A 12,046-nucleotide genomic window follows, 5' to 3' on the forward strand; every position below is an offset into this window, starting at 1 on the left:
AAAAAAAAAAAAAAAAAAAAATTCCGTAAAGTTATATGGTGGACCCTTTACATATGTGTTTCGTCGATTTAACGAAGGCATTTGATAAAGTTAAGATTCAACACGATTGAGAAATACTCGTACTAACAGCAAAGACAGTACCGATGCAATTTTAGACTGCAAACAAAAACCTAAACAGTGGATGCTATACAAAAATGAGAGCACATGGAAAATATATTGATGAAATATCATGTATGTCTTGAATTCACCAGGGCGATCCAATTAGCCCGTCCTTTTCAACGTTGTGATGGACCAGATAATAAATTAGGTCAAGTAATTAGAGGATTACCTACAACGTCTATTACACAAACTTGCAGTCACTGCAAGAATATTTAGTATGGAGGTATCGACTGAAAAAACAAAGAACTTAGTCGTATCAAAAATATCAATAAGGTACAAACTGGAAATAGATCGAACGGTTGTTGAACAAGTGGTGAAGTTTAAATACCTTGGGGTGGAGATCTCCAGTGACAGCAGCGTTTTTAGGGAAGTGCGTGAAAGATGTGCTCAAGGGGCAAGATATCAGGGTGCCTTAGAGACATAATATGGAGGAATAGGTATTTAAAAACGGAGGGTAAAACCCAAATGTGCAACTTTGTGATGAGACCAATTCTGGCGTATGGCGCAGAGTCGCGTGCTGAAAATACTAAAACAAAACAAATGCTACGAACAACAGAAATGCAAATTTTACAATTCATAGCAGGAAAAACTAGTCTGGATTGCATAAGAAATGAAGCAATAAGGGAGGAAACGAAAGTTACCGACATTGTTAAACTTGAAAGGACTAGAAGGCGAGCTTGGAATTCCCATATAACAAGAGCACCTAGTGGTCGAATAATAAGGATTGCTAGAGATTCTAAAGTAAATGGATGACGTGCACTGGCTAAACCTCCGAAAGAGAGCTGGATATCTATTTTAGTTGAAGATACATACAATTTTTTTATTATATTATATTTTATTTTTATATATTGAAACTGTGATTTTAATGAATTTTATGTTTACTCGTGTAATGAAATGGAGTTTAATTACTTTGCGTGAAGAAAAACAAGGAAGATGACAAATACGATTATCTCTGCTTATTAAAAGATTAACCTTGAATAGATGTTATCTGATAAATGCAATAATTACAGCCGACATTTGTATAATTGCTTCACATAACTTCTCTAAATAATTCTTCCGTCTTAATTGTTATACAGGTTACACTCGAAGTGCGCGGTTGGCATCAGCTGTCTGTTAGTTGGCTAAATGAGAGTAAACGCGAAAAAAGAAAATCAGTAATGGATTTCAAACGTAATAGTGTGATTGCATTATATTTGGCTGGAAAATTACAACCAGCGATTGTTCGTGGGCCTGAGCATCGTAAAGTAAATTAAGGTTTTGTTTATGGCATCATTACTCGGTACAATGATACTAGTAGCATCGCGAAACGTTAACTTAATTTTCAAAACTATGGATCTGCGTTCCGTTTTTCTGGGTCAGGTCATATTCTCAAAATATTTCTATTTTAAGTTTGCATTGTCTCCTAAACGATTTATTGATTCTTTTTGAGGGAACAATGCCTTAATCGCTTGGGAGAGAATACATTGAAAATGGACTACCTTCTATATTAGTGATGACTTTTAAAAAAATCATAATGATAAACTGCGTCTTAAGAGACAGTGCTAACATAGAACCAAAATATCTGGAGAAAATTACGTAATTTAGAAAAATCGACCACAGATTTGTAATCTACGACTGAAAATTAAGTTTGCGTACTCGGCGATTTTTTGTGTTATTTTAAAACTTGATATTTTAACTACGATGTTATTGGGAGACGAATTGTTTCTTTTTTTTTGTTGTTTCCTAAAAATATGTTCTATAGTTTTTACCTTCCTAGTATTTAAGACACTTTTTAAATTCTTTAAATATCAATCAACTGCATATACATTTTTTTACGAGTCTCTACGGCAGTACATTTGCACCAGAGCTTTTTCCCGTAGCCCTTTATCGATGAGCATATGAATGCCATTGTACGGCGTCACAAGTTTATTGAAATTAGAAAGCAATCAAATTGCAATAAATTTAGTTCCTCATAAATGGAACAAACGCAAGAAAAAATTATTAAGTGAAACATTTATTTTTGGCTCTAACGAAAATTAGAAGTAAACTATGATAGAAAGAATTTTTCTAAAAGCGGTTAGCCCTCGGTAGGCAATAATAAACCTCTGAATGTATTACTGCCATGAAACAACTCCTCTAAAAAATATCTGCCGTTCGGAGTCGGCTTAAAACTGTACTCCCCTCCACTTGGGGAATAACATCAAGCACGCCATAAATAGGAGGAGCACGCCCAAACACACCGAAAAAGATTTTAAGCGCCAATTATATATATATACCTATTATATATGTTTTTTGATAATAAGACAAATTAACATTTTTTTGCCGGGGACTAATGGCTTTTAATACGTTAAAGCAAAGTTTGCCAGACTACCATAAAAGTTTAAATTACTCCTGTCTTTAATCTTTACCAGATTTATCATCCTACCCAGCCCTTGGAACGCTTCTTCTGGTTGCCTGTGTGTGGATGTTTGCTGTAAGCCAGAGTTTGAAAGCTGATAGCTTCAGTAAATCACTTGCTACAAAGTAATCCCGTATACCATCACAGGTCTATGAATATTATCAATTACTAAAATTACTAAAAGAATATTAATTCTACGACTATGTTATTCAGTACACTAAATTATAATTAAATGATAACATATTTTGTGAAAATATTCATTATTAGCTACTGCGAGTGATCTAACTAATTTATTGTGTGATTTTCGGCGCGTAGTTAGATGAAATAAATTACGAGTTATTTATGTACATGCGATTTATTTAATTCTAGGACATTTAACATTTCCGCAATAGGCTATTCAAGTATTACAAATATATATTTTGTATATTTTCTATATAATGAAACACTATCTAAACTATATCCATTGTACCACGATGGCCACAGGTGCTTTTTGTCAGTTTAATTATTCCCACATTACTGGTTTGTGTATTCGATAGAAATTGTTGAACATCTACCTCATGCACACAAAAACGATGGGAGGCAATTTGCGCATACAACGACAAACACATACATGTTAACATATACATATATATGTATAGAAGTAAAGCTAAATGAATGCATACAAGGAATTAAGGGTCGAATAGTCACTTCTGTGTTACGTAAAACCATTAGTGAATGTATTGTTAATCTCGCAGTGCGGTATTATGAAAATGAGACTTAAATTATAAAAATATTAAAATTCATTACAAAATTGCAGGCACTACAAAGGGATTTAAGACAGTAATGTAAAGACACACAGGTGGCTGCCGTAGCCGAATGGATGGGTGCGTGACTACCATTCTGTAGTGCCTAGGTTAAAAACCTCGGCAGGCAATGCAAGCCTCCGAGTGTATTTCTGCCATGAAAAATCTCTTAAAAAATCATCTGATGTTCGGAGGCGGCGTAAAATGGTAGGTGCCTTCATTTGAGGAGAAATATAAGAGGGCGTAAGCACCTCCAAAAAGGGTGTAGGCACCAATACACGCATTCTGTCGAAAAATAACGGGAATTGTTCATTTAAAAAGTGCGCGTTACACATATCTCTAAATTTTTTTTTTGCTGGACTGTCGGTACAATTGTCCTCTATAGTGTCGCAGAGTTTGAGTGTGATCTGTCACTATGGATAAAAATATCGAACAAATAATTTGTTTTAAATTTTGTGTTTTGAACGGGTTTCATGTGCCGAATCATTGAAAATGTTGCAGAAAGCCTATGGCGAGCGTGCTTTATTAAAAACACGGGTCTACGAGTGGTATAAGGCTTTCGCAGACGGCCGAGAAGTCATGCCCCGATCTGGTCGCCCATCAACGTCTTTAACGGATAAAAACGTCGACAAAGTCAAAGAAATGGTGCTGGAAAACCATTATTTAAGTTTGGGGGAGGTTGAAAAGTCATGGATCTTGCACCATGATAACGTACCGTCTCACAAGGCTCATATTGTGAACACTTTTTTAACCAAAAACTCAACAAATATCCTCGAACAACCGCATTTAGCCCCCTGTGACTTTTCCGCGGACGCCGCTTTGAGTCGATAGAGGCCATTAAGGAGAATTCGCTGAAGGAGCTGAAGAAGATCTCTTCAAACGCGTTTAAAAGGTGCGTTGATGACTGGACCAATCGTTGGCATATGTGTATTGCTTCGATTGGAGCCTATTTTGAAGGCGACGAAATAAATTTTCATGATTAATCAATTATTTTGCGTTTTATTGAATAACTCCCGGTACTTTTTTGACAGAATGTATAATATATATTCATGTATATATATTAGGCCGGGTGGATATGTGAGGAGGCAAAAAAACCGCCCATTGCTCTGTGAAAATCTTATTCTAGGGATCAAAATAAGAAACTTTGCCGAAGGAACCATACCTCTAAAACGAACTCTGATGCCCCCCAATTTGGGTCGAACTTTTTAGTTTCTTTTCTATAACTCACTTAAATTAATTTTTTCATTTACATATGTTCTGACTAAATAAATTTCTTAAGAGAAAAAATAGATATTATTATAAATAAATAATAAATATTATTATATTGTAAATAAATAAAAATAAAGAAAAAACATAACCATTTAGCTGATTTTTTCATGTAAAGGCCAAAAATGGTGATATTTTTAAATTGGAGGACATCAGAATTTGTTTTAGAGGTATGGTTCCTTCGGCAAAGTTTCTTATTTTGATCCCTAGAATACGATTTTCACAGAGCAATGAGCGATTTTTAAATCGACCCGCCCTAATATATATACAAGATAATTGTTTCCGCACTATTGCCGATACGTTCACGGATGTAGCGATACAGCCCTCGTTTTACTGTGTAATTACTAACAATGCGCATCTGGAGAATAGTGAGAAAAGCTGACCACTACGCTGACATTTAATTACGAAGCAGTGCTGTTGTTTTTCTGAATGATGATGAAGACCATATTGTTGCATGTTGGTCACTGCTGTTGTCATCGCTCCATCATTTCCCCTTTTCTTCGCAGCGGCGGACATTACGAGTGTGGCCTTGTGTACTTAGTCTCCTTTTTTGTTTTCGGTTTTGCTATCGTTCGCCCTAGGCGACATTAGCTGCAAACCGCCGTAATGACGAAGCTTTCTTTCGTTAAAACCGCTGCGGGTATCTGAAGCTCTTATGCGGCACATATTCACATGTACGGTTGTGTACATGTATGTATGTACATTTGTATGTTTAAGAAGTATCTTTGCTGCTTTTGCTTCAATAGCTCCTTTGGTGCGCCCTTTATGTAGCATTCAATTTGGAAGTGTAAATTTTGAAAGTCATTTTCGGCAATTATTCCTCCGAGTTGTCGGGAAATTCAGCAGCTTATAAAGTAGTACAATGTCACAACGACTAACAAGACTTATAAATGTACATCTGTACATGAATTCCTGCACTTGTGCAACTACACACATACATGCAAATACGTATATAAATATACGGGAGAGAAAAATGTATAGCCATGGTTTAATTGTCTCATCCTAATTGCGTTTGCAGGCAATGTTTGGCTTAAATTAGATTTCAAAAAACATTACGAATATACATATGAACTCGCTTGGGATAATGAATTTTGTGTTGCAGTGGTTTTATTCAACAACTGTCCTGTGGTTTCGCTTGTAGTGAGTGCATAGATTTCAGCGATAATGGGAAAATGGAAATGACAAGTCTAACATAAAGTTTGGCTTAGACTAGCGGGAATTTCGCCCGTATATGTGATTGTTAATTTTGCATAAATTAAAGAGTGATAGTTATAGTGGAGGTATGGTTGTAGCATACATGCATGCATGTGTAATTACACAAATTCACTTATTGCACGCTCAGTCTAAAACTTACAAACACAACTCGGAATACAAATATTTAGAGGGAGTTAGATTATGTTATCAATACCGAATGTGTTATCAATATCTGTGCATTATCTATACCCATGATGTATATATGAAAGTTCGAAAATATGTATGTAGGTACATCATAATTGAAGTCTTGTACATTTGACATTCAAAGTGAAGAGTTCGTAGAAGGAATAAATCTACAATCCATTTATTCAAATTTCGAGTCGTTGTGGCTTTGGGCGCTTTATTATTTATTTTACAAATACAGCAGACCATTTTTATACATTAATTTGCTGAATGTAATAACGCCTGGAACGCTCGGTATGGAGTTCTAATTTAAGAGAACTGTATCAGAAACCCAAATTATGCAACTAGTGCCTGGGTGACCAATGGTGTTCTAGGCGTTTCCAAAACATAACTTTTATATGCGTTCCGATCTGAATTAAATTACTCAAACAATACCTCAAATGTTGTAGAAATCAAATATTTGGTTTCCCTTGTTTAGGTGGATGTCTGACTTTAACAAAATACTATTTTTTTATGCGAAAGTGCTAATCCTCATTTGATTAGATAAATATGTATTGAACACTGTTTTTTCGGTTCTTAGGCATCAGTCACCAATAAAAGTATATTTTTAATTTTATATTTTCTAAATTAATAAAATACAAATTTTTGCTTTTTTTTATTACTTAAATTTTAAAAATTAATTTTCAAAAATAATACTTCTTCAGGGATAAACTCCAATAAAAGTAAACTTTTAATTTTATATTTTTTAAATTAATTAAATACCAATTTGTGCGCTTTTTTCATATAATAAACTTATAAAGAAAAAAATTTAGAAATTACAAATTTGATTAGAAACAAAACAAAATAAATTTGAAAAATATATAACGATTAAAAAATAATACAATACGTTTTTCATTTTAAGAGCAATTGTTGGAGACTTCAACTTTGTGCTCTCCACAAATGCCTTTATTGTACATCGCACACGTAGGCTTAGCCATTCTGCGTATTGTTTTTATAAAATCGCCTGTTAAGGTGAATCTCATTTTTCCATGCTAAAATAACAAAACATAAGCTCTTTACTTCTAATTCGAGAACAAAAGGTTGCTAAAAAAGCCTGAAAGTTACGTAAATGTTAATTATTAGTCGAATCGACTAACACGATCTTCATCACTGCAAAACAACACCACTTTCCACAATAATATTACTTCATACAACAATATAAAATCGGCAACTGAGAAGTGTATGTAAGCGATCGGCAAAGTGAGAGAAAAACTGCTACGAAAAATCGCATTAGCATTAGTATTCCAGGATTAAAAGTAATACAAATTTATTAATTTACATTGTAAATAATTTAGAAAACGATAAAAACAACTGATTACAAAATAAGTTAAAGAGAAAACCGCTTTTGAGAATTTGATGGCGAAAGTAATAAAAATATGGAAACATATTCAAGAAGCTAGTAAGTATTCTTTTTGTCAGAATTCTCCAGAAAAATATTCCCGTTAAACCAAGTGTTTTATTACAAGAAGCCTACTACAAGGAAACGCAAGCTCCATCTGGTACTAAGGACCAGGTGATGGCTTTCAGCCAGCCAAGTCAACCTAACCTATAGGCAGCAATGATTGGAGAAGCGAACTATATTTTATCTCTTCCCAGGAAAGAGTGTAAACTTATAGTAGGGATACTGACGGGACATTGTCTGACTCCATCGTATGCGGCCAAACTGAAGCTAGTGCAGAACGATACATGTACAATATGTAACGAAGTCGACGCGAGCGGCACCCTTGAACACCTACTCTGCCACTGCCATGCACTTAGCAGAACACGAATAAACTGTTCAGGTTCTGCGTCATTTTCAATATTAGAAAGTGTGGCTGATCAAAAAATTAGCAGCCTACTTAAATTATCCAAATTGTTTATCAAAGAAAAAATATAAGATAAGTTCTCCATACTAACACTTGGCATCACTATGAACCAATTTCTGGTCTATGTGCGATCTAGAGGATCAACCAAGTTTAACCTAACCTGGGTAAAAGAAATCCATTATTTTCTCGGTAGATGGCTGTAGTGATCGTTATCTCGTAAAATATCGATCAAACAATTTAAAGTTTATGCTCGTGGTCCAGGTGACATTTAACACTAAAAAAAAATCAGAGGCGAAAATGTAATCCATGCCGCTGAAGTTGTGAATGGTGTTTATTGTGCCTATACTGTAACAAATAATTACGTACAATTTTGGTTTCGTGGATTCCGTTCAGTCGTTTTTGATCTTAAAGAAAATGTTGATAAAATCACAGAAATAATCGAAGTTGACCGGTAGTAGTCGAAGCCCAGGTCGCCAGGATCTAAAGATCGGCATAAAACAGTTTTACACCGTTTGCGCGAAAAATTTTGATGGATTTCTTTTTCCCCAGACTAATGTTTTCGTTTAATTTTTTGCTTTAATTTGAATAAAAATGTGAATTAAAAATATAAGCAAGAAATGAATTCAAATCCACTATATACCAAGGTATTTAACATACATAGGTACATATTCTCTACCTTTCACCTTATTTACATAGACAAAAATACTCTTTTCTTTACAATTTGCTGCACAAATTTGGTGACTACATTATTTGCTTCCGACGCATGAGCGAGTTTCTCTCTACATTCTCTCAATTTTCAGCGCAACCGATCAAAACTCTTTAAACAACTCCAAGCGATAGATAGCTTTCATGAAACTTTTTTCTCATGCTAGAGGTAGACTAAGTATAGCCACTGTTAAAGGACATGATGGAAAGAAAAATGAGATGGTGCCTACCATAGTACCGTTACTTTGCTCTCAGCAAATTTGACAATGAGTGACGTCATATTAGCACTAGTATGACCAGATTATCATTTGCGCAACCTGACTTGAATTTTTTTGTTATTTAGAGTTTTCGTTCTTTCTTCATGATATTTTTCTAGCCTGTTCTAATTACAATGTAATGTTTATAATTTTGTAAAATACATTTTTTTTTTTAAATTAGTTCAATAATTCACTCAGTTTTATTTAGTTTTACTTTTTTTTAACATCTGGTCGCATTGCCCCCGATTGCGGTTGTTATTGGTGTTCTTCTCCTTTCAGTAGTCAAATCTCTCTCACTACTGCAGTGTTGCCAAGCTTTGGAAATAAAAGAGCACTAAAATGCCCATTTAAAGAAAATAAAATAACGAATTTTTGTTGAATTACTTAAAGAACTTTGTATGCGTGACAAATAATCTTTAAAATGTGCGTTTTTTTAAATAAATGTGTTATGGTAATGTATTGTACAATTTAATTTATGAGTTATTTGTTAAGAGGAACTCTTTTGTTAAGAGAATGACGTTTTTGCTATATTTAAGGTTATGTAACAAGCTTTATGTAAAAATGCCGTTATAGTTTCTTCAGTAGTATTTTTTTGCTTAGTTTTACTATGAATACACCTCTTGATGCCCTATGTCCCATTAAGGATTGAGGACCGGAAAAAACGGACCGGATTGAGAACGGAAAAGTGGTGTAACACTATGGCTTTAATTCGCATTCAGTAATTTCAAACGCTTTTTAAAATGTGTAAAAAGTTTATAATGTTTAGAAGAGTTGAGAGAGGGACATTTAATATTCTTGCATAACCTTAAAAGGCGCAAAAAATTAAATTTATACTTTCAAAATATCAAATTTTATAAGAATCGACAAATTTGCATTAGCACTGAAATCTTCTCAGAGTGACTTTTTTTAACGTTCTTTTAACAGTTTGTTTTAAGTTACAGTTTCGGTAGCTCTAAACTAAAAACAAAAAGAAATAAACACCAACTATATATTACATTTTTTTGAAATGTGGGTATAAAAAAAGACTACATTTATTGCGAAGAGGAAATGGTTGGCAACACTGCACAACTCAGCCAATGTGACGTTACTCTAATTGGCACAATCTTGTTTCTATCATTCTTGGTTAATAGATAGTCAGAGCATTAAATTTGTCTAACGTCTTCTCGCAGTTGCGCTTTTTGTTTATCATTTCATTTGCGGAGCAAATCGGTGTAACGCTCAAATGGCTCATAAAATGTTAAATTAAAGCGTATACTGTGTTCACTGTGTTCATAACGAATACAGCTGTGTGCTAACAGACCATCGAGCTATTCATCTGAAATAAAAAAGCTGCAAATGACCTCATCCTCGAGATCAGGTAGTGACATTATCGGTAAATTTTTTCACAAAAATCTGGACAAGACCCTCAATTATTCACATCGTAAAAAATCCCACAAATTCCCAAAGTTCAAAGTAACATTTTTTACGACATTTTTATCCGGAGAAAGTAATATATATATAGATGTTTTTTTTATGGTGCTGTATTTTTACATGTTCATTGCAAAAAGTTTTAAGCTATTGTTTTTAGAAAAAGCGAAAACAACATTTGGATTCAAAAGTTGTAATTCTTCGAAAAGCCATCAGAAGCCAAACGTGAAGCATAAACACTTTTTTTGAATACAACTCTAGCGTCAAATAAATATGCACCTGCATATTCTAAAACTTTTATTGAGGCTTCCACCGAATTGTATGTAAAAAATCAGATTTTCAGAAATTTATCGATTTTTTTTTTATATACATATGTAGGTATATAGGTTTAATTATCATCGAAGAACACTGAATATGAAAATACGGATTGATAATTAAAAACAAGTAAGCACAATGAATGATTCATTATGCAAGCGCAATGATTAACTGTGTTATTTTTGAGATGTTGAGTTCACATTTCAAAATTTTCTAAATCTTTGTGACTTGTGATGAATTCACACATAGTTGTGATAGTATTTTCTGTAGCCATGAGTTCCAGTTGCCTAGCACGCCTTGCTTATTATAGAGGGCTTTCTAATAGAGATAACTGTTGTTATCTATTTATTCACATCACCATGGCGATTTATACGATTGAACAGGATATGCAAATAATACAACTTTATAATGAACGATTCGAAATGACATGACTTGGCCACATAAATAGATCGGACAATTTGATCCACCTAGAGTTTTTGTTGTTTTTTCTATTTTCTGCAGTCATCGACTGATGCCAAAAAACTGCAATTCACTAGAATATCAGTCAATTCAACATAAACCAGGTTATTGCTCAAATTTAGCCGGATCCATACAGCAGAGGCACAAAAAATTGAATCTTCCGTGCTACTGTGTGAATCCGCGACCCACATTTGAACGATGTCCCACTCCATACACAATGTCAGAGGTTCGTTTGTACCTCGCGCACAGGGTATTATTCCATTTCTACCCACCCTAATTGGGAAACATATTTATATCCGCACGATCATTTATTAAACGCGTATACCACTTATGAACTGCGGCACGGAGGAAAATATTCGTTTTCAGAATCCTCCGATATACATTTAAGGCTACTTTGCAGATGACACGATTTCGGGGTTTCAAATAAATCGCGGGATTTTTCTAGAAACAGCATTCCTACTGTCCTAGCAGTTGTACTCCTGAAAATGTGATCTGGTTGGTCGTGGATAAAATATTTAATCCTTATGAGGGTTAAAATATGCTATTTGAACTACGAAGATTGTTTAGTAAGATGTTGGTTGTCATAATTAATTAATTTTACTGGCTGTAAGTATTTTAATTTTTATTTGTATTGGATAACATTGTAGAAAAATAATAATATATTACTGGGCCATAATGCACTGCGACTAGATGATGTGGTCTATTGTGCTTCACCCCAAGCCTAAATCTGGACTACTTCCTTAGACTTTTTTGTTTTATATCATAGGTGTACGAGCCTTCGCCTTGGGACAGTTGCACATTCGTAGAGAATTCTTTGGAGTTTCATCAGGCTGTTCGCAACAATTGCAGACGCTTGTTTCTACCAATTCTAGTTTCCGAATACTGCAATGCCCCGATTAGTGACCATTGCGAGTTCGAAAGCCCTCTCTATACTGGTTTAGGAGCCTATTTTATGATCTTCTGGGGAGAAAGATAAATAGTGTCAGCAAAGTCTTAGATAACTTCCCTTATCGGGACCTTGGTGAGCCCACAAAAGGGTTATAGTCAATGCCATAAGCTGCCACCATAAGTTATATGTCCTGGCACCTTGCCCAGAAA

At 34.4% G+C, this 12,046-nt stretch overlaps 1 protein-coding gene across 6 annotated transcripts in view; it reads left to right on the plus strand.

Moving 5' to 3' along the window:
- Positions 1 to 12,046, plus strand: part of LOC128854836 (uncharacterized) — a 153,475-nt gene that overhangs the window by 44,213 nt on the left and 97,216 nt on the right. Inside the window, exon 1 of one of the 6 annotated variants that reach the window (XM_054089257.1) lies at positions 2,614 to 2,683. The exons of the other annotated variants lie outside the window; for them this stretch is intronic. The gene's annotated coding sequence lies outside the window, so the exon portion shown is untranslated. Of the gene's footprint in view, positions 1 to 2,613; positions 2,684 to 12,046 lie in introns of those variants that run through there. 6 annotated transcript variants of the gene reach the window in all.

The sequence above is a fragment of the Anastrepha ludens genome, chromosome 2 (assembly GCF_028408465.1).
Source record: "Anastrepha ludens isolate Willacy chromosome 2, idAnaLude1.1, whole genome shotgun sequence".
NCBI lineage: Eukaryota > Metazoa > Arthropoda > Insecta > Diptera > Tephritidae > Anastrepha > Anastrepha ludens.